At 44.7% G+C, this 21,139-nt stretch overlaps 1 long non-coding RNA gene across 2 annotated transcripts; it reads right to left on the bottom strand.

Annotated features, from left to right (window-relative positions):
* Positions 1 to 8,809: 8,809 nt before the first annotated feature.
* On the bottom strand, positions 8,810 to 20,738 carry LOC120404674. 2 transcript variants are annotated; one of them, XR_005598107.1, is made up of 4 exons: positions 20,625 to 20,738; positions 19,410 to 19,599; positions 14,846 to 15,092; positions 8,810 to 8,917 (listed from the first exon to the last, which is right to left on the bottom strand). It is a non-coding gene; the product is annotated as an uncharacterized LOC120404674 (long non-coding RNA). The 2 variants fall into 2 exon arrangements; XR_005598106.1 differs by lacking the exon at positions 8,810 to 8,917 and adding an exon at positions 14,071 to 14,171.
* Between the last annotated feature and the right edge of the window lie 401 nt (positions 20,739 to 21,139).

Here is a 21,139-nt window from a genome sequence, read left to right as displayed (position 1 = left end):
AGCGAGAGTGCATTCACCTGAAAAACAATTGTGTCTGACAAATCCTTTTGAACGTGAGTAAGTTTGATAGCTCTGCCTGAGTTTGTTAAGATGACTAAAGAAAAAATTCTTAGCCTTGTCTAGTGAGGACTTCTAAAAATGCTTAAATGACCACATTTAAAAAAAATCATCTTAATTGTAACATCAGTGCTGCTAAGCAGAGGACAGTCTTTTATTAATCAGACCCCTTTATTCCTGTCTATTCCCAGTTCATTGGTTCCCAAACACACTCAGCAGCCCTTCCCAGGGAATCTCTTTGGATGTGTCAGTAATCTGTACTGCAGTGTAATCCGACTTGGCACTCCTGATGGTACCTCCCTCCAGTCTCCTCTCCAACCAATTTTGTGGGTTGCCAAGGGAATTGTACACTTTTGTGTTGATCAGACCCAGGGAAGACAGATCTCTAATAAACAGTGTTTGATTAAAACATGCATGACAAGGTCTCAGATGAAATGGCTCAGGTGTATACAAACATGCTGTAATCAGAGAACATTTCATGTGGGATGAATCAAGCCAGAAACAGGAAGGGAAGGCTGTGGTGCTTTTTGGCTGTAAAAGAATAACATCCTTTGGCTTCCCTCTACAAAAATGCAGTCACTAACTGTAATAAAACTATAGGCCCGGCTTTCCCTTTTGTCTATGTCTCTGCAAATCACAAGCAACTTCTTTGAAATCTGTGATGTAAAATTACATTGGTGTAAAATTATTAAAAGAGAGAGAGAGGAGAATCACACGCCTTTGGCATCAAGCTGCTGCTCAGCACCAAACTGGTTTGGCATTGCTGCCTAGAAGAGCCGTATTATATGCGTTTTTCTAGTCTCTGCTGTCACATTTGGAATCTGCTGAAGCCAAAACAATTGACAAGTGTTCTTCCTATTCTTAATGCATAGTTTGCTATGTCAGATGGCAGCTAGTAGTGAATGGAGTGCAGTGTAGCCAACATTTGCGATTTTTATCATGAGTCTCACAATATTAGGTGTTTTACTTAAAGTGCCAGCTCCAGAGACATGGGATTAGTGTCAGCCAGGTGCAACCTAAAGGCTCAGCATCCAGAAGACAAATAAAAGATCCCAGCTAGAGCTGGGCAGAGAAAGGCAATTCCGTTTCACAGCGGGTTTTGATATTTTTAACTTTAGTTTCGTTCTGACTTTGAATGAAAGCCAACAATTAAGAAATTCTCCATGAAAGAATGGAGGCCTGGCTCTGGGGCAGTCCACCTGGATGACTTGTCCAGAGTCAGGGACCTTAAAAGGGAGGATGAAGTGATTAAAGTGCTCACATAATCCCGGGATGGAGTTAGTGTAAGTACATACAGAGATTCGTAGATTTTAAGATCAGAAGGGGCCATTATATCTTCTAGTCCGGCCTCCTGCCTAACATAGGCTAAAGAACCTCACCCAGTGATTCCTGCATCCAGCCCATTATTACTGATCTCTTCATAGACTGAGATCATCTTCTGTCTTTAACTCTAACAGCTGTCACTACCTTCAACTTTAAACAATTGCCATTGTCCTGTTAGTAATAACATAAGAATGGCCATACTAGGGTGACCAGACGTCCCGATAGAACCGGGACTATCCCGATATTTAGGCGTTTGTTCTGCATCCTGACTGATCTTTGGTGGTATTTTGTGATATTTTTTTTTTCCTCCACCGGCAGCACTCCGCTTTCTGTTTTTGCTCCGCCGGCAACCCTCCCTCCCCATGTGTCCCGATATTTTCTTCCTCTCATCTGGTCACCCTAGGCCATACTGTGTCAGACCAATGGTCCATCTAGCCCATTATCCTGTCTGCTGAAGGGAGAAATTATCACAAATACTGACTCACTGAAGGCACTGGCTTCTGTTTCTCCTCCCATGCCTGCTATAGGGTGAAGCCAGAGTCAATCCTTTCAGCTGCAATTGTATGTGAATTAAATGCAACATTTTAGTGAACAATTACAGGAATGTTTAGTTACAGGATCGACCTACTTGTTGAGGGAAAAGATAGTTTGGCTCATGCTCAGTCACAAAAAGACTGTGTTCTCCTTCTATGCCTTTCTCTAACTGAACTGGTTAGAGCAATGCAAACTTCCAACTAATGAGGCAGTTCATGACTTCAAGGAAGAGGGTAGCTTTTGATTGTGTCCCCTGGGACCAGGAAGCAGATACTTTTCTTCTTTTGATGAATCCGGGCTTGGAGCCAGCCCTCGCTGGCAATAAATTGGGAATGGAGTATCTTCCACAATACAGCCCAGCCTCTCCCATTTTGGAATAGTCAGTGTCTGCTTATACAGGTGTTTGTTTTCAGCTTCAGCTTGCTTTCAACTTCCCACCCCTTTCCACTTCCCCCCCAAAACAATCACATTTTAGAATAAACATATTAAATGTCACTGGAGAATCTCAGCTGATCCCCCATCACCGTAACTACAGCAGAGTGGGAGAGTGGTGCCTGCATTGCTCTTGCGTAGGGCAAAGCTAATATGGGTTGCAGACTGCACTACCAAATGTGCATTTGTCTGCATTCCTGGTCACTTTGCAGCACACTTAAAGAATTACCTTTAACTAGCAGGGCTTCTGAAATTCTCTGCATTTTGCTGCCTGAGGCTTGAGTGTGTACTGGGGAGAGGGGGTTGGATAAGAAGTGGGGAACAGGAGTGAGAATACATGATGGCAAAATTTGGAGGAATGTGTCTGCTCATCTTACCCTTCCCAGTGGTTGCACTTGTGCTCAAGTAATAGTGTTTTCCCCTAGTCTCTGGGGAAGCTCTTCCACAGTTGAATAACCTAAACCCATAGGATGTTTTTCTTGCTATTCAGTCTAAATTTCCCTTTGCCTATTTTGACTTCCAAAAGCCATGTTCTCCTCATGGAAATGTCACCATTTCTCCTGATATTGAATCTCTGCCAGGACCTGGCACAGAGTTCACTTTTTGCATGCACATGTTTGCAAAGGGACACTGGAGAGTTTCCCCATCAGCAGTCTATCAGTTCCCCTAACTGCTATAGCCTCTGCAGTTAGAAAGCAGTGGTGATAGGGTAAGCATAAGGGAATCCCAGAACTGGCATCATGATTTTTTCAAAAGGGTATAATTTGGAAATAGAAAAGCTATTTCCACTTTATTGGTTATTTTTAGTTGAACAGCTGTTCTCTCTGTGTGTTGATATAAGCCTGTTTCTATCACTTCGAAAGAAAAAAAACCCTCTCTTCCTGTGGCTGTAGAATTCAACTTTAGAGGTCACATATTGTTTCCAAGTTCAATGTGCTCTGGAAAGAAGCTATATTCTTCTCATATGGTTTCTAGGCATGAATGCAATCTCTAAATACTCAGAGGATAAAATGAGGTCAAACCTGCAATTCTGCAAGGCTGCTGTCTAGTGAAACCAACACTAAGACCTCCTGCTTTGTTTCTGTCAATGCAGTTTAGAAAACAGCACAGGGAAATTATTTCTCAATAAATAGAAACCTAAAAGCACAGGTGATCCTGCAGCCTTGAGTTCTTTTGCGATATTCCCCTATGAAGAGGCCGAGAATTTCAATTGGCTGGACTAAATTTTCAGTTGAATAAAGAGCCATTTCAAATACAAAATATTATAATTGCATCATTTTCAAAAAATTGCTCCTGTGGAGCAGAGACTCCTCATTGCAATCTTTCCCTCAACATAAGACTCCAGAAAGAAAGCTTACCTTTGCATATGGCTTAATACAGATGCTTAACAGATAAGGGTGGGCTACAATAGACAATATTGTGCAACCTGTACAGAGGGTGAGATCGTCTCTTTTCATTACCTATCGGTTAAGCAACAGAACAGGAGGAATAGCTCCAAAAATATCCCTGCAAATATTTGCTTATATAAAAGAAACAGTGGATCAGACTTTCATCTGGTTTCACGTTGATTTCAAGGGAGCTATACCAAAATACACCAGCTGAGGATCTGGGCCAGCAACATTTAAGATAATATCAGAGACTATTTGTGGAAAGTGGATTTTGAACTTGAAAATGTGGTGATTTAAGAATTACACCTATCTTAGTGAGAACAGGAACCAGACCATGAGCTGTATTTGCCCAGTCAGAAATAACCAACACATTTGGAACTGCAGACAGAGAACATTTGCAATCAACTGCTCATGACTAAGGCTAAGAATTCAGCAAATGACTTCAAAGGGAAAATATTTTGGAGAAAACTAAGGAGAATTTGTGAAAAGAAAAAAGACAAAATATGTTGAATAAATTATTTGTTCTGTCTGAAAAAGGAAGCAGCAGCCTCTGGATATAAAGGGCCTTTGAAATGGAGGCTCTTGTATCTGCCAAGCTGTGTTGAAATTTAGCTAGTGAAGGGTAGGGTTGAGTGTGTGCACATGCAAGAGAAGAGCATTTACATTGAGTGTGATGTCCCAGGAAAGATGTCAGGGCTCATTCTAGGCCCAGAAGGCCTCCATCAGCCATGGTATCTTTCTGACATTCCTTAGAAATGCACTGTAGCCTTTGCGGTGTATTCAGTCACATTTCACACTCCACTGTTTAATGTGTTTCCTTTAGGAAGAGATTGTAAACTATGGATAAATGCATTAAAGGGTGTGAAGTGCTTTGAGATCTACTGATGAAAAGCATTATATAAGAGCTAGGCACTGTTACAATTATTACAAGCCCAGACACATTATTTCAATCACTGTGTTATTTAAATTAAGTAGAGCAGTTGTATCTGACAGTGCTTATAAAGATGTGACTGTCACATGTCATGTCACAGTTGTGCTAAGGGGATTGCAGGGAATGTGCAGCCAGACACTGTATCCACACTGAGAATCTCCTTTAGATTTACAGTCTTCCCAGTGATTTTGAACATTTATAGTAGGTGAGGTTTCCCTCCCATGATAGAAATCCAGATTTGGCACTCTCTATCTAGACAAGTAGAGGAGCCAGGAGTTTATCTGGCTTGATATATTAACACTTTTTGTCCGATAGCTAGGCACCAGCACAACAACTCAGCAGACCCAGAGCAGCTCAGCGGTATGTCATGGTAGGGGAATAGCCTTACATGTACTAAAGTCTGCCAGACTGTCATAGTAACTGATTAAACAAAAGTATTTAAACTAAATTGAGAATCATAGACCAGTATATAACAGAAATAGTGGGGAGGTGGGGAAAGAAGGGAATATGCTACCGGCATAGAATATATATTCTATATGCAACCACTACAGAAATTCTGTTAAAGGGCCAGGAATAGAACCATGCTGCTTTATACCAGCTGAGAATCTGGCCCCAAATCTCTCCTTGATCTCTGTTTTGCCATTTGACCCGCCCTGGTCTACAACTAACAAGCACAGGACTTGGTAGTGAGGGGCACCTAACTACCCAGACCTCTACTGGGGAAAGAACACAGCCAGACACAGATTATCCAACAAGTTCTTCGAATCCATCGGAGACAATTTTTAATTACAGAGGGTGGAGAAAGTGACTAGAGGAGACGCTGTTCTAGATTTGATTCTGACAAACAGGAAGGAACTGGTTGAGAATTTGAAGGTAGAAGGCGGCTTGGGTGAAAGTGATCATAAAAAGACAGAGTTCATGATGCTAAGGAATGGTAAGAAGTAGGGTTACTAGATAGCAACTGTGAAAAAACAGGACAAGGGGTGGGGGTAATAGGGGCCTATATAAGAACAGGTCCCAAAAAATGGGACTGTCCCTTTAAAAACAGGACATTTTGGTCACCCTAGTAAGAAGGAAAACAGCAGAATAAAGACAATGTACTTCCAGAAGGAAGACTTCAGCAAACTCAGAGAACTGGTAGGTAAGATCCCATGAGAAGGGGGAAAAGAGTTCCGGAGAACTGGCAGTTTTTTAAAGAGACATTTTTAAGTGCACAAGAGCACACTAACCCAACGCATACAGGAAAGATAGGAAGTATGGTAAGAGACCACCTTGGCTTAACCAGGAGATTTTCAATGACCTGAAACTCAAAAAACAATCATACTGAAAGTGGAAACTAGGTAAAATTCTGAAGGATGAATATATATTAATCCCCTGCCCCCCGAACATGTAGGGACAAAGCTAGAAAAGCCAATAACCAATCAACTTGTAAGCCCCTAAAAATAATAAGGCAATAAGTAACAGTCAACGTGGATATGCCAAGATCATGTCAGACCAACCTGATATCCTTCTTTGACAGGGTAACAGCCTTGTGGATGGGGGAAGGGGGAAGACGTAGATGTGGTATATCTTGGCTTTAGTAAGGCTTTTGATATGGTCTCCCATGATCTTCTCATAAACAAAGTAGGGAAATATACTCTAGACGAACCTACTGTAAGGTGGGTGCACAACTGGTCGGAAGACTGGCGTCAGAGAGTGGATACCAATGGTTTAAGTTTAAGATCTATAAAATGAGGGCTGCTTCTCCCTTGCAAGTGCAGGTGATCAGAGGGGAAGAAAGTGCCATACATGTAGGAGGATGCAGAGTGCTAGATCTCCAGGCAAATACATGTTGGTCTCCACACACATTTCAGCTGGGTTTTTGGGCAGTTTCTCAAGCCCCTTAGCTCTGGGCCATTCCTTTCCCAGTTCAGAAGCAGGAGCGCCCCAGTTGCGATGTCAGTAGTCATGCAGAAAATAAAAGTGACAGGCTCAGCCGCAAACTTTAATAAGCCATGATGCTGGGGATTAAATGCCTAATTACGACAGATAACAGCATTAGTGCCCCCTGGAAGCCCTGTGACCATTGCTAATTATTGAGGACATTTCTGATACGGGGGATTGTGCCCCGCATCCTTTTCCTTAACCCTTTCTGTGCTGCACAAGCACAGCACTCAGTGGGCCACACTGTGTTAAGGGAGCAGAATCCCTTCTGCAGTGGGACAGTAACTATATTATTGTCCAGTCTTCTTCTTTAACGGCTGGCAGTGGGGACGGCTGTTGACATGAAGCCTCATTCTCATTGCTCCTTCAGAATGGCAGCAGTACTGACCTGACCCTCAACAGGCACAGCCAGTAAGCGTACGCAGGCTGTCAGCGGCTCAGACCCTGGGTGTTCCAGAGGTTGAGTGCTTGGAGAACAAACTCATTCCTGCTTGGGCGGCCCTGATCCAGATGTTTAGGGGCCACAGCTGTACCTAGATAGGCCCTTTGTCTTATCCTCCAAATAACCTCATTTTGCTTCAAAAGAGGAAAGGGCTGTGAAGGGCCCTCTGTCAACCCTCTGAGAGTCAGTACATGGGATCTGAGAGACATCACTGGCTGGCAGCCATGGCTGGAGAGAGACCTGGCAGATCCAGGAGTGAAATAGAGGAACACCCTCCTCCCGTCCACAAGAGACTCATAGACAGCAGTGCAGATGGAGAGCGTGTGCCTTCCAGAGAGCCCAAGCATTGGGCACTGGCTTGAGGATGGTGATATGGCGCTGTGAACTGGGGGAGCCTCAGTCTGCAGAGAGGTGCAGAAGGAAATTGTGGACCCAAGTAAGTGACCATCATCAATGCAGAGAGCCATAATGAGGATGCTGGGGCAGCTTTTTGCTAGGGCTGTGCAAAAGGTCCTGTGTGAAGCCCATGAGCTGAAACCACTAAGGGTGTGGGGCTGGGCTCGACGCTGGAGTGAGGTACCTGGGGCTGGGAGGTCATGTTCCCTGCACAGAGCCATTACAGAGGAATTTCTTTTAAAAAGCACACTTGGGTGATTATTGCATTTCTCCTTCTGCCCCCCTCAGTGTGGGGATGGGGACTTGAGTCGAAAGCAAGTGGGTGTGTTAAGCCAGCCAAGCGCAGGGAAGGTGCGTGTTTATAAACCTGAAAGCATCGATTAACTAGGGCGGTGAAGGGAAGGGGCTGTACCAGCTGCTCTACCACCACTCTGCAGTGGTGCTGACCCCAGCCTTCCTGCCCCAGCCCTGCCCCAGCATCCTGCGGGGTTTGTAGCACCAAAGACCTGCTCATTTCACTGGTGGGGCCCCTTTCCCTTAGTCAGGCTTTTAATCTCCCATTCATTAACTTCTCTCTGGCCCTTCAGGGCTTTCCAATGTGCCCTCACTATTCTAAAAGAACTGCAAGTTCTTTCTTGGAGGGAAGAAAGCCAAGATATTTCCATGTCTTTCTTTGCTGTGGCAGACCCACACAAGCCGTCTCCTCCCAGTTCACCGGGAGTTAATTGGCAGAGCCATGTGAGGGCTCTCGGGGCTGACACAGAAGGGCCATTTCGGGTGAGGAGAGAGTTGCACTGTTAGGTGGGTGGGAGGCAAGACTGTAAAACTGGGATGTTGCTGTTCTGGAGTGTGATGTAGCAACAGAAAGGATGTATTGTGATGCAGAGGGAGGGGAGCCGACATTAAAATGGCTGATATTGCCTCTGGCTCAGGCCGATAATATGAATGCCTCATTTTCATGAGCACCGAATTCCACTCATCAGTTTAAAACAGAGCCATGGATGGGCTAGAGGCATGATGAAAAAAATGGTTTTCTGCAGTGAAACAGATGCAAAGACATTCTGTTCTGTATTCCTTTCTATTCAGGTTTTTATACTGTGCCCATTGTCATGGTATCATCGTATATGGTGTGTATCAGGAAACAGCTGCGGAAGTAGCATAAGTGAGGTAGGACCAGCTTTAACTATGGTTAAACAACTTGGGAGCTGTGGAGAAAGCTCCAAGTGGGTGGCAGATGAATGGCTGAAATGAACTTCAGGAAGAGTTATTAGCAAGTACACTACAGCTCCCACATGATACTCAGAGAGGCTGTACGGTGAGAGGTTTGTGCACAGGGCTCTAATAAAGCACTAATTGCCAGATCGAGGCATTTAGCTTTATTCCATGTGCACTTCATCTTGGAAACCTCCATTGTGTCTGAGGCTAAGTAGCGGTTTTAATTACACCACTCTCGTTTCCAAGGTGGATATTACAATGGATATCCTGTTGCAGCTAGAGGAATAAAAAAAATCATTAATGTTCCATTTGGAGAAAATAAAGCATTTTCAGCTCCCCCCAAAAAGTACTTAAAATTGTACACCATTCAGCATTTGCAAAAGCTGCAGTTAGCTAAGCTAATGCCTTGCTTGGCGGAAAGAGCTGACTTGTCTCCTTGCCTATACTCATCATGAGGCTGTGAGTGCTGTTCTGTCCAATTACCTGATTGATTTGCTTCAATTCATACAGTAGGGAGCTTAAAATCCCAGAGTTTTTCCTTTAACCCCATCTAATGGGTCTCCCCTCTACCTGCCTCTTGCTTTCTTCCCGCTTCCTTGATTTCAGCTAGCCAGAAATGCCATAAAAAGCAGCTCCCCCCACAGCATTTTGCTGACTCTAGTCCTGGCTCCAATCAGGAATTGCAGAGACAGCAGGAGCATTTGTAAAATGAAAAAGTTGAGTGAACTTTTCCACTCTCTAAAAGAGCTCAGTTCCATTTCCAGCTTTGGATAAGGGCTGATGCCAGTACTTATTTGACCCAAAAGAGTTTTCCCCACACTGATTTATGATGATACCTGATCGATAAGATGCTTGGCAGGCAATGAACTTCTGGGTGATTAAAGCATGCTTTATAAGTGGTTTATAAAACATGGGTTCAGATCCTTTGGTGGAGTAAATCAGCATATTTCCATTGATGTAAATGCAGCCACACTAATTTATACCAGCTAGGGATCTGGCCTATGAGATTAGTGATTCAGTGACGTTAATCACTTGAGGTGCAATAATTCCCTACAGATAGGAATTTACATATAAACAAGGGAAAGTCAGATTACTGCATTTCCTGGAAACTGATACCCCTGGAGCAGGCAGATATGACTGATGGAGTGAATAGGATATTATTTCTGCAGTTGTCAGTCATCCTGGATGTGCTCAGAGCTTTCCTGATCCATTCAGAATCAATGCAGACCAGAGCAGCAGTTTTTCTCCTTACTGCAATATAAAAAGACGGATGTTCTTTGGATTTTGTGTAAAGAAGCCCTAGGAGATCCAGGAGCAATGGAATTCCTACGTTCTGTGGTGTTTCTGCTATAGCACATCTTCTCTCTCCTCTGAAAGTGTGGAGCGTACCCCTCTTCCATTCAAATAGCATATACCAGCCAGAGGTGCACGCTCCCCTCCTCTCTGGAGCACACGCTTCCCTGCCTCGCAGCTTTATTATTGCGCACTCAGGAAATACATAAGTAATTTTAAAAGCCCCAAATAGCCCAAGAAAATCTGTGTGTTCACCCTGGTGAGCTGTCCGATTCCACTTCTACATTCATTCCACTAATGAGGCAGAAGGGAATGTGGGCTGGCAGACTTCATCTGGCTCGATACCTACTTTAACCTAACACTTGTAAAGTCAGTTGTATAATACTCTGAAGATAGACGTTATGCTTGATTTCTCCCTAGTGACTGTAACGCTGATCAATTGCTATCAGAAATGTATGACAGGAAAGCAATGTAGCTGCCACTCAGCGACTGCAGCCTACCACTCTATATGCTTAAAAACCAGCCGCACAATCCAATAGAAAGCCTGGAGCTCTCATACAGGAGCGAATTCATGTACTGTTCTTTTGGGTAACGAGTGTATGAATTGCATATAATGTGCTGAAGTGACTTAGACAGGTATTAGGTGTCGTGGGGTCCACTCACCGCTGGGGCGCCTACTCCACTCAGGTCTGATGCACCTATTCTGCTCATTGCTCATACCACATTCCTGCCCCCCCCCAGGATTCGGGGTGCTCTCTCTTTGTGACTCAGCCCTCTGGCCAGATCGCTATAGTGCTCCCCTTCTGGGGTATCAAAGGCCTGGTCTACACTGGGGGGGGGGGTTCGATCTAAGGTACGCAACTTCAGCTACGCAAACAGCGTAGCTGAAGTCGAAGTACCTTAGTTCGAATTACTTACCCGTCCTCACGGCGCGGGATCGACATCCGCGGCTCCCCCGTCGACTCCGCCACCGCCGTTCGCGGTGGTGGAGTTCCGGAGTCGACGGGAGCGCGTTCGGAGTTCGATATATCGCGTCTAGATGAGACGTGATATATCGAACTCCGAGAAATCGATTGCTACCCGCCGATATGGCGGGTAGTGAAGACGAACCCAAAGTGACAGTGCCATGGGATCAGCTGTCTCATCTGCTCCCGTCCTGGGCCAGGTTCTGTGCCATGTTTCCAGTGGCTGGCAGGGGAACCCAGGCCTGCCCACTACTCAGGGTTCCCATCCAGGTGCCCTATGTCTAGCAACTATGGTCTGTTTCCTCCCAGACCCTGAAGATATTTCCCTGGACTCTTTCCTACTACATTGCTCTGTCCTCTGGCTGCCCCACCCTGGCTTTACCAGCCGACACTCCCTCTCCTGGGGGGGAAACTCTAGGCTACTTCCCTCTCTGATGTCTCACCAGAGTCGGTAACTCCAAACACCTCTCCCAGGAAACAACCACAGACAATTTGCCCTGCAGCCCCCTGCTGTGCTCAGCTTGCTGGCTTCATCCAGGCTCAGCCTGCCCCTGCCCAGCTGGGCTTCATCATCAATTAGCCTTCCAAACCCTGGCTCGCCCCCAGGTGCAGCCTGTCAGATTTCTTGACCCTAATTTAACTAACGTGCTCTGCCTTGTGTGAGGTGGACACCCCACCACAGTTAGATATTAGGAAAAACTGTCTAACTATAAGGATAGTTAAGCACTGAAATGGGTTTCTTCAGGAGGCTGTGAAATCCCCATCGTTGGTGGATTTTCAGACGAGGTTACACAAATATCTGTCAGGCATGGCCTATCCTGCCTTATTGCAGGGGGCTGGGGCCAGATGACCTCTTGTGGCCCCTTCCAGCCCTAAATGTCTATGATTATGTACCTCTCCAGGAAACATTTTAGGTGCATGATCTTTAATGACATTGTGCTGTTATATTGTGCCATTCATCCCACAGAACCTAATAAAGTTAAACTGATATGCTATCTATAGAAACTAGATACACCCACCATAAAAATACAGGTACCTCTGGTATGAAATGCAGTAGCTGTTTAACTGTTCATTACAACTTTACAAATTCATTATGGACATGAAGTGAAGAAGAGTACTTTGTCCTATTGTAATTTCAAGGGGAATTTAGAGGTGCAGTAGGAGGTATTGGTAACGAAGTTACAGTATGGCCGGGACTGTGGGACTAAATCATAGGCTCTAGAGATGTGAATGACCATGACCATTCTCCTGCCATAGCAGATCCTGCAAAAAAGGCCATAACACCTTCAGTGAGACAAGTACCCAGGTCCTTATCTCACTTGGAAAATGACATCTGGTTTGGCACAGCGCCCCTCAGCGTGCTGCTGAGCCGTTGGTTCTACATGGATATGGCTGGAAAAGTGCCATGTACCAAATCACCAATAGCACTGCTTGGGGTCCCTAGGTAAATAGATCATGCCTGGAGTTATACCACCTATTCTGATCCTTCTTAGCTTGTGGGACCTGATAGGATCATGACTAAGGTGGTGCTGCTGCAGCCAGGGCCAGCTCTAGTTTTTTTGCCGCCCCAAGCAAAAAATTTTTTGGCTGCCCCCCACCTCAGCACTGGGCCCTCCCCCCTACCCGCACCCTCTGCAGGCCCCAACCTTGGGCTCTCCCCCCCACCCCACCCACACCCCCTGCCACCCCAACTCTGGGCTCTCCCCCCACCCCACCCGCACCGCCTGCTGCCCCAGTGCTGGGCTCCCCCCCACCAGCGCTAACTCTGCCCGCTCCCCCCTCACCTCCAGCTGGTCCAGCGCTGGCAGGGTCGGGGTAAGCAGCGGGGCTCCCGGGCCACGCCTCAGCCCAGGGTCCCTCCAGCTGGGGCTCCTGCCTCCAGGACCGGCCGGGACTGGGGAGGACAGAGCCAGGGGACCACCCCGGCAAGGGGCTGAGGAGCTGGGGCAGGGCAGCCCCAGAGGGAGCAGAGCCCCGGAGAGCGGGACGTGAGCCCCACACAGCAGCGCCCTGCCCTCTATGGCCCCGCTCCTGCTGCTGCTCCTGGCCGCCCTGCCGCAGTCCCTGGGTGGCTCTGGCCGCTTCGCCCAGCCCCGGCTGCGGTGCTGGGGGGCGGCCGCCCTGCAGCACCTGCAGGCGGCTCTGTGTGCCCCGAGGGGTGGCCCCCAGCCCAGCGCTCAGAGCCCGCCCGGCCATAAGGTGCGGGTGCTGCTCCCTGATGCAAACCGCAGTGGCCCCAGGGTGCCCCCAGTGCAGGACGTGCTGCTGCTGCCAGGGCCGGCTCTAGGCTTTTGCCGCCCAAGCACCAAAAACAAAACAAACAAAAAAAGAGGCTGTCTGGAATGCCGCCCCTGAAAATGTGCCGCCCCAAGCACCTGCTTGGTTTGCTGGTGCCTGGAGCTGGCCCTGGCTGCAGCCTACCTTAACGTCAGCATACCCAGGCCATCCCCATTAATTAGATTAAGGGAAGACTTATCTTCTAAAAGGGTGATATTCACCCCTAGGAAGAGGATCAGTACAAAGTTTATGCATCGTTTAAGCCCTCAAACTAGGTCTAACGTGGGACTAAAGTGGTGCATAGTTCTTGTGCTCAGTAAATACACACACAGTGAGGTTTAAAATTCCCCTTGTTAAAGACATGCCAAGCATTTCTCCTCAGCTCTGCATGTATACAAAAGAAAAATGCAAGAACGCTCATAATGTTACTGTTTTATCAGCTGGCAATAATTATAATTTTTCAGAATTGGGCAAAGGATTAAAGTTTCTCAAACTAAATGTTTGCACATATAAAAAGAGCGCGTCACTAATGTTCTGCCTCATGTTTGCTCAAGTTTAGTATTCTACTTGCTCTACCCTGTTCAAAGCCTATAAATCAATATTTTTAACAACACAGAAGCAATGATTAATTACATGAATTTATTTGTTGCTTTCTCTCCATGTTCTTGGGCTTATTTTAGGAGGTGTTTTTCATCTTCTAAATAATCTGAACAAAACTCCAACAGACAACTGCCCCAAAAGTCCAGGTGAAACAGTCTTTCATACAGCTCTGGACATTACTGGGATTAGAAACCCATATGTTTCATTATCCCAGATGGAGAGATTAGAGGTGACTGAACAGGTTTAAAAGTCATGACTTTCTAATCAAAATATAAAATCCTTCACCATCACTTCTGTGTTTGCAGTTGCATTTATTTTTATCAATTCTCTAATCCAAATACAGTAAAAACGTGTATCCAAATCAGAGGCTTGTTCCTCTCAACTCCCATAGACCTCTGCAATGGAAGATATAACATTATGTGCAATGTCCCTGACAAAAAGAAACAATCCATAGAGTTTGAATTTAACATAGAGAGCTGTTGTATTGATTTTAAATATTTGCCACTGATGCACTCACATGTGCATTCTGGAAAAATGTGTGTGTTTTACCTTTTAGTTGCTGGAGGGGTGGGATTCAGATTTCTCATGTGACCTTGGGACAACACTTAAGTCCATGATTTTAAAACTGCCCAGTAATTTTGGGTGCTCGACTTTAGAAATCTAGAGCCCAGTTTCTCAGCGGTGATGAGCTCCCCTGGTCTACACTGGGAGTAGTGGACGCTCTGCCCTTCTGAATCTCAGTGGCCATTTTTTTTCCAAAATTGGCCTTAAACCTCTCTGTGCCACAGTTTATCCATCTCTAAAATAGGTATAATATTTCTTACCCGCCACTCGGGGAGGTGCTGGGATGCTTAATGAATTAACAATGATCATATTAAAGGATTCCAAGACCAGAAGAGATCACTTTGATCATCCAGTCTGAACTCTTGTAGAACAGAGGCCAGAGAATTTCCTCACAATAGTTCCCAAAGCAGATCTCTTAGGCTAGGTCTACACTGGGGTGGGGGTGGGGTGTCAACCTAAGATACGGAACTTCAGCTAGAAGTCGGCGTATCTTAAGTTGATTTACCTGGCTGTGAGGATGGCGGTGAGTCAACCGCTGGTGCTCCCCCATCAACTCCGCTTCTGCCTCTCGCTGCGGTGGAGTTCCGGAGTCAACAGCAGAGCGATCAATTTTATTGCATCTACACTCGACGCGATAAATCGAACCCCCCTAGATCGATCACTACCCGCAGATCTGGATTGTGTTCTGCCTTTCTGTCCACTGGATAGTGTTCTGCCTTTCTGTCCACTGGATAGTGTTCTGCCTTTCTCTGCTAGATTGAAAATCGCATTATTAGATATTTGTTCCCCATGTAGATACTTATAGATTGTAATCCAGTCACCTCTTAACCTTCCCTTTGTTAAGCTAAATAGATTGAGCTCTTTGAGTCTATCACTATAAGGCAATATAATCACCATAATGTATATAATTGCAAAGTATCCTACTCTGTATATACAGAGTTGCTGTAGTCATGCTGGTCTTAGGACATTAGAGAGACAAGATGGATGAGGTAATATTTTTTATTGGACCAACTTCTGTTAGTGAGAGAGACAAGCTTCAAGCTTACTCAGACCTGAAGAAGAGCTCTGTGTGGCTCTCAAACTTGTCTCTCTCACCAACAGAAGTTGGTCCAGTAAAAGATATTATTACCTCCCCCACCTTGTCTACTTTGTATGTGAGTAATGAATGATTGTGGATTAACTCTGAAGTCTGCAAAAAGACATTCAAAGCACAAGATTTAAAGTGTAAATTACATTTGACAAAATCTATTTAAGATAATTTCTAAGGCTGATTTACCAGCCTGCCATTCCACACCCTTTTCAGGAAAGATGGACACATTTGCTCTATCCTTCTGACCATTAAGGCATCTGTTATGTTTGAATGCCCTTTTGTAGTTTGGAAGCCAAAGACCTGGGGCAGTGTCTCTTGCAGAACACTGATCTCCACTGTGGTACAGTTAACGCAAGGCTGAGGAACAGAATAGCAAGATTGGGAAGCTGTTATAACCGCCACCCCTTTTTTGGTTTTGGTTACACTGAGCTATGGTCAACATCTGACGTGCATTTCGCTTAAAAATTGAAGTAACTCAGTACAAGGGGTTCATTGTAGTAAAATTCCCTCAGAATGGCTTTTTCAGATCTGCATAGTTGATACACATAAGTGATTGATTGACCTCAAAACTTTGTGGCAGGAAATCTATCCCCTTGTCAATCAGCACAGCAGAGTTGCTGTTTTAAAAGGACTAAGACAGATGGAGCCAATGAATGGTGGAGCAGTGAAATGAAGTTAGGAACATAACTTCAATTTTTCACTGTAATCTATACCAAAATGTCACTGTGCCCATTTGCAGTATTCACATACAACGCCACATACCACGTGTATAAGGTCTGTCTGTCTGCAGGCTTAAAGCAGGGGTATAAGTTAGTTATAAAGCTTTCACAAGACGTGTGTGGAATTTTAATATTATTTACCCTAAATTTTGTTAGATTAGATTGCACTGGATACCAACTAGAATTGAATTAAGCTATTCTATAAAGAAACATGTGAGAAAGTCAGGCATCTGCCTGTGCTGCTTGTTTTGGGCAGGAACAGACTCCGCTCTTAGCCAGAAGCACATGGAATTTGGCTTTCTATAGACCCTTTCTTGCTTGAGTTCTGTCAGCAAATGTTGCCAACTATTGAGCGGAGCTGGGCAATGATGCAAAACTCTTCACCAATTATTTTTACATGATTTTGAACCTCTTGATATATCAATGTTTGTCAAATTTCTAAAAGCAGCACCTGAAAACTCACCGTTTTCACATGAAAGTTGGTGTTTGTGAATTTTTGACAAGCTGCCAATGGAGAATGATGGCACATACCCACAGTCCACATGGTTTAGAAGAGGATAAAGCAGAGATCTGGGCAACATTGGTTCCTGTGGTCCATTCCTATCTCTGCCACTGCCTGGCCGTAACACTTTGCATTATAAACACTGGGCCTGAATGCAACTCTTATGTGTGTTGAAATCAGTTGCAGTACTCCCATGATAGCTACAGAGGAATGTTACTGTTGATAAGTTAGCATAAGTCTGTATGAGTGACTGCCAGTGTGTCAAACTCACCCCTAATATAAAGCAGTATCATGCTAATGAAATGTATTTAAAAGCTAGCTATATGATGGAGAGAGGGCTGAGTTCTAAATCTTTTGAACTTGTACCATTACTAAAGCACAGTGTTGCCCAATCTCTATCCTATTACTTTCTGTGAATGAAATTCCCTTCTTTGTACAAGACCTATATACCACTTATGTCCTATTTTGAGTGCTTAATTGATACCAGGGAATTGTGCTGGCCCGCTGCGCAATACTTTTTCTTCCTTAAGGCAAACAAACAACTCACTAGCAGAGATTTTGCTTTACTTCACCTAAACTCCTTTAAGAAAAATTTGATCTGCAACACCAGGGAGAAAAGAATATTAAAACATGCTTTTTTCATTATTTGAAAAGAGTTTTGCTAATACAGATGGTGTGCTCACCTGGCAACTGTGCTAAAATTTATATATTTTGGAGGAGCGGGGAGAAACAGCACATAACACAATCATCTTTTTGCAGAAAGCTACTCAAACCACCCCCCCAAAAGAAAAACACAAAACAAAAACACCAAAAACCAACAACCAGTTAAATAAAGAGAAGGTACTTCCCATGTGATGCTCATCTGTGATTTTTTGATTGCCTCCCCGCCCACGCTTTAGTCCATTAAAGCAAACATTGCACACCAACAAATAATTAAAGTTCCACAAATTAAGGTTGTTTACAAAAAGGTTTTCCAACATTTCAAAGGGCAACATATGTGAAATCCTTCTTCAAAGGACCCCAACTCACAGAATACACAAGAATCACATTCTGCTACTTGCTATTGAGCCAGATATGGAGGGAAGGATATATTTTAAAACATCATTTTGTATTGGGTAGGAGAAAGCCCATTATGTCTGTAATTCCTTCCTTCTCATGAGGAAAGGGGAAAAAGCTTAAATGAAAATGTGCAGCGTTAATTTCTCTTGATTTAGTGGGATTCCAACTCTGTTTATACTGACTCAATGTTTCCTAATTTAAACTCAGGGCATTTGCAATTTCAGGTTTATTTGCAACTGTTAAGACTTTAATATATTGGCTTGAACATTTTTGTAGAAATATGCTGACCGCTATTTTCATTATAATTAGTGCTGCAAAACAATTTTTGTTCCTGTCAGCTTCACTTTTAATATTTGATAATCAATTGCTCTATAAATCTCCTATTATAACAATGCAGCAGAGGGACCCTGTGCCAGTGAAACAAGGATGAAATTATTCTGAAACCCAAGTGGTGCAGTTAACATTTTCTTTTAATTTCTTTATGCCAGAAAATAACTTGGACTGTCAACAATTCTGTATATAATATTTATAAAACATTTACATAACTAGAATCTCCTTGTGACATCACTGTTCAGGGCCCTGCCACAAGTGATCGATGCCCATTACAGCTTTTTAAGTTGCAGACAGTCTGTCAGCCCTTGACTGTTTTTGCAGAGGGGAAGATTAATTGTATCTGGCACCTTTCCTCCAGGTTGTCCCAAGGCTCTCAACAGTCATTCACATTCGCAGCCCTCCCCCAGGTAGGTCAGTGTTATCCTGATTGGACAGAGAGGGCAATTGTGGCCCAGAAGTGTCTAGCCAAAGGATGCACAGTGAGTCAGTGGCAGAGTTGGGTCTGGAACCCTATGAGTGCTGATTCCCACTTCCCTCCCATAACTGCCAGCTACATAATAAGGCTGAAGCCAAATGCCTTGAATAGCAAAAAGCATTTCTTGTTCCCTTTGATAGGAGGGGCTAGAGTTCATCAGAGAAGGATGAAGGCAGAATCAGCCCCATAGTGATTGGTGTGGCCCAGGGATCTCTCTGGTTGCAACCTGAAGCTCATTGCCAGTTCCTGTTGGAACTGTCCAAACAGCTTCAGCTGAAATGCCACAAAAACTGTTTTCTGCTGTAGCAACTCATTCATTTATAACCCATCATTCCTTTCTTCCCATTCGCACACTGCAGCACTTGGATTCTCCATGCCTTGTAACCACTGTCAATGCAGCTGGTCATTGAACAGTTCTGCTGCCTTGCAATAATCACTGGCGGAGATAGAGTCCCTCTTTCAGAGAGATGAGTTTCTGGGACGTTTTTCCCCACTGCCCTGTTCACTACAGGATTTGGATAAAGGGTCCCTGTCACTAGGCACATGAAAGTTACATTCTCTCTCTAATGGATTGGACAAGCAGAGTAATACCAGTCTCTGATCTACCATTAATTAAAGAGACAATTACTCTAAGAATCCACAGGCTACATTCCCCATGATTAGTGTGAAATCATTATCTGCACTTCTAGGAACTTCAGTTATACTAATAGGAATGTATCAAGTATGACTGGAACTATTACCATTGTGTTAGTGGGATAGACAGAACATTTCAATAATTGTCCCCCCACATTGTTAGACCCTCTTCACAGAAGAAATATTTACTGGCTGGCCTGTAACTTTGCCCAGCACTATGTGATCATGCAGTTAAAGACTATCTCAGGGTGCACTCACTGCCAGTGGTGCCTCCTCCTGGCTGCTCTGGGGATTAGCTCCTTCCTGGTGCAGCTGCCTCCTCTGGGGATTTGTCCACCGGTCTCTGCAACTCCAAGGTGCTTCTTCTTTGACACCTGGCCCTTCGGCCAGGTTGCTGTGCATGGCTCCCCCTTCCAGGTTTCAGAGTAGCAGCCGTGTTAGTCTGTATCTGCAAAAAGAACAGGAGTACTTGTGGCACCTTAGAGATTAACACATTTATTTCAGGATAAGCTTTCGTGAGCTACAGCTCACTTCTTCGGATGCATAGAATGGAACACACAGACAGGAGATATTTATACATACAGAGAACATGAGAAGGTGGAAGTATGCATATCAACTGGAAGAGTCTAATCCATTGAGATGAGCTATCCTCAGCAGGAGAAAAAAAACCTTTGAAGTGATAATTGAGATGACCCATAGAAGGTGTGAGGAGAACTTAACATAGGGAAATAGATTCTGTTTAAAGAGACTGGGAATGGTTGGGTCATTACACTAATTTAATCTATTTCCCTGTGTTAAGTTCTCCTCACACCTTCTATGGGTCATCTCAATTATCACGGCAAAAGTTTTTTTTCTCCTGCTGAGGATAGCTCATCTCAATGGATTAGACTCTTCCAGTTGGTATGCATACTTCCACCTTCTCATGTTCTCGTATGTATAAATATCTCCTGTCTGTGTGTTCCATTCTATGCATCCGAAGAAGTGAGCTGTAGCCCACGAAGCTTATGCTGAAATAAATTTGTTAGTCTCTAAGGTGCCACAAGTACTCCTGTTCCCTCTTCCAGGGTATCACAGTCTTTCGAGGCAAACTGTCCCAGGCAGACTGCTCTCCAATGCCTGTTACTTCCCCAGGACTGGCAGGGGAACCTGGGCCTGCCCCCTACTCCGGGTTCCAGCTCAGGAGTCTTCCGCTCAACAGCCAAGGCCTCCGCTGTCATGCCTTCCTGCTTTCCTCCACCACCAGGTTCGCCAGCTTCCCACTTCCCTCCTTTCAGGGAGTGACTGCAGCCTGCCTTCCGGCAGCCCCTTCTGTTGCCAGCTTCCTGGCTTATATAGGCCCTGCCCAGATGAGCCTGTTCTAGTAAATCCCTGCTCCCTGTCTCCTTCTCCAGGTGCAGCCTGGGCAGTTAATTGGCTCCCTTAGCCACCTTATCCCTCCCAGGCCCTGTGTAAGGTGAACATCTCATTACACACAGACAGGGCCAGATTTAGGGGCAGGCGACCGCCTGAGATGCTGGGCTTGGAGGGTGCCAGGCTCGGGCTGCTGTTCTTGTTGTTAGCGACAAAAGGGAAAATAGAATGTTTCAGCTATTCCGTATGTGGAGTCATTTTTCACTAACCTCCTAGAATGTTCTGGACCTCTGTAGAATCTCGTGGAACCTTCCAGACTTTCTGAGAACTACCTTTTCCTCCAGCCTCCTATAATGTTGTCAGCCATGCCCTGTACATTTTAAAATGAAAAAGTTTCTATAAGTTTAGAGGAAACTATTTTTTTATTTGCTTATATATGGCATGAATAAATACAGATTCACAGATCCTAGTGTGCAAATGTATCGTCTTCTATGACAGGGATAACTTATGCATGCAAATCGTGCATCAAAGGTATTCAAAAATTTAACCAATGGAGGGGGAGGGGCTGCCATTTGGCCCTGCACATACATACGAGTAGGGTGACCAGATAGCAAGTGTGAAAAATTGGGACGGGGTTG

This window comes from Mauremys reevesii, linkage group 4 (assembly GCF_016161935.1).
Source record: "Mauremys reevesii isolate NIE-2019 linkage group 4, ASM1616193v1, whole genome shotgun sequence".
In the NCBI taxonomy this organism is placed as follows: domain Eukaryota; kingdom Metazoa; phylum Chordata; order Testudines; family Geoemydidae; genus Mauremys; species Mauremys reevesii.
This window is presented reverse-complemented; position numbering and strand designations above follow the sequence as displayed.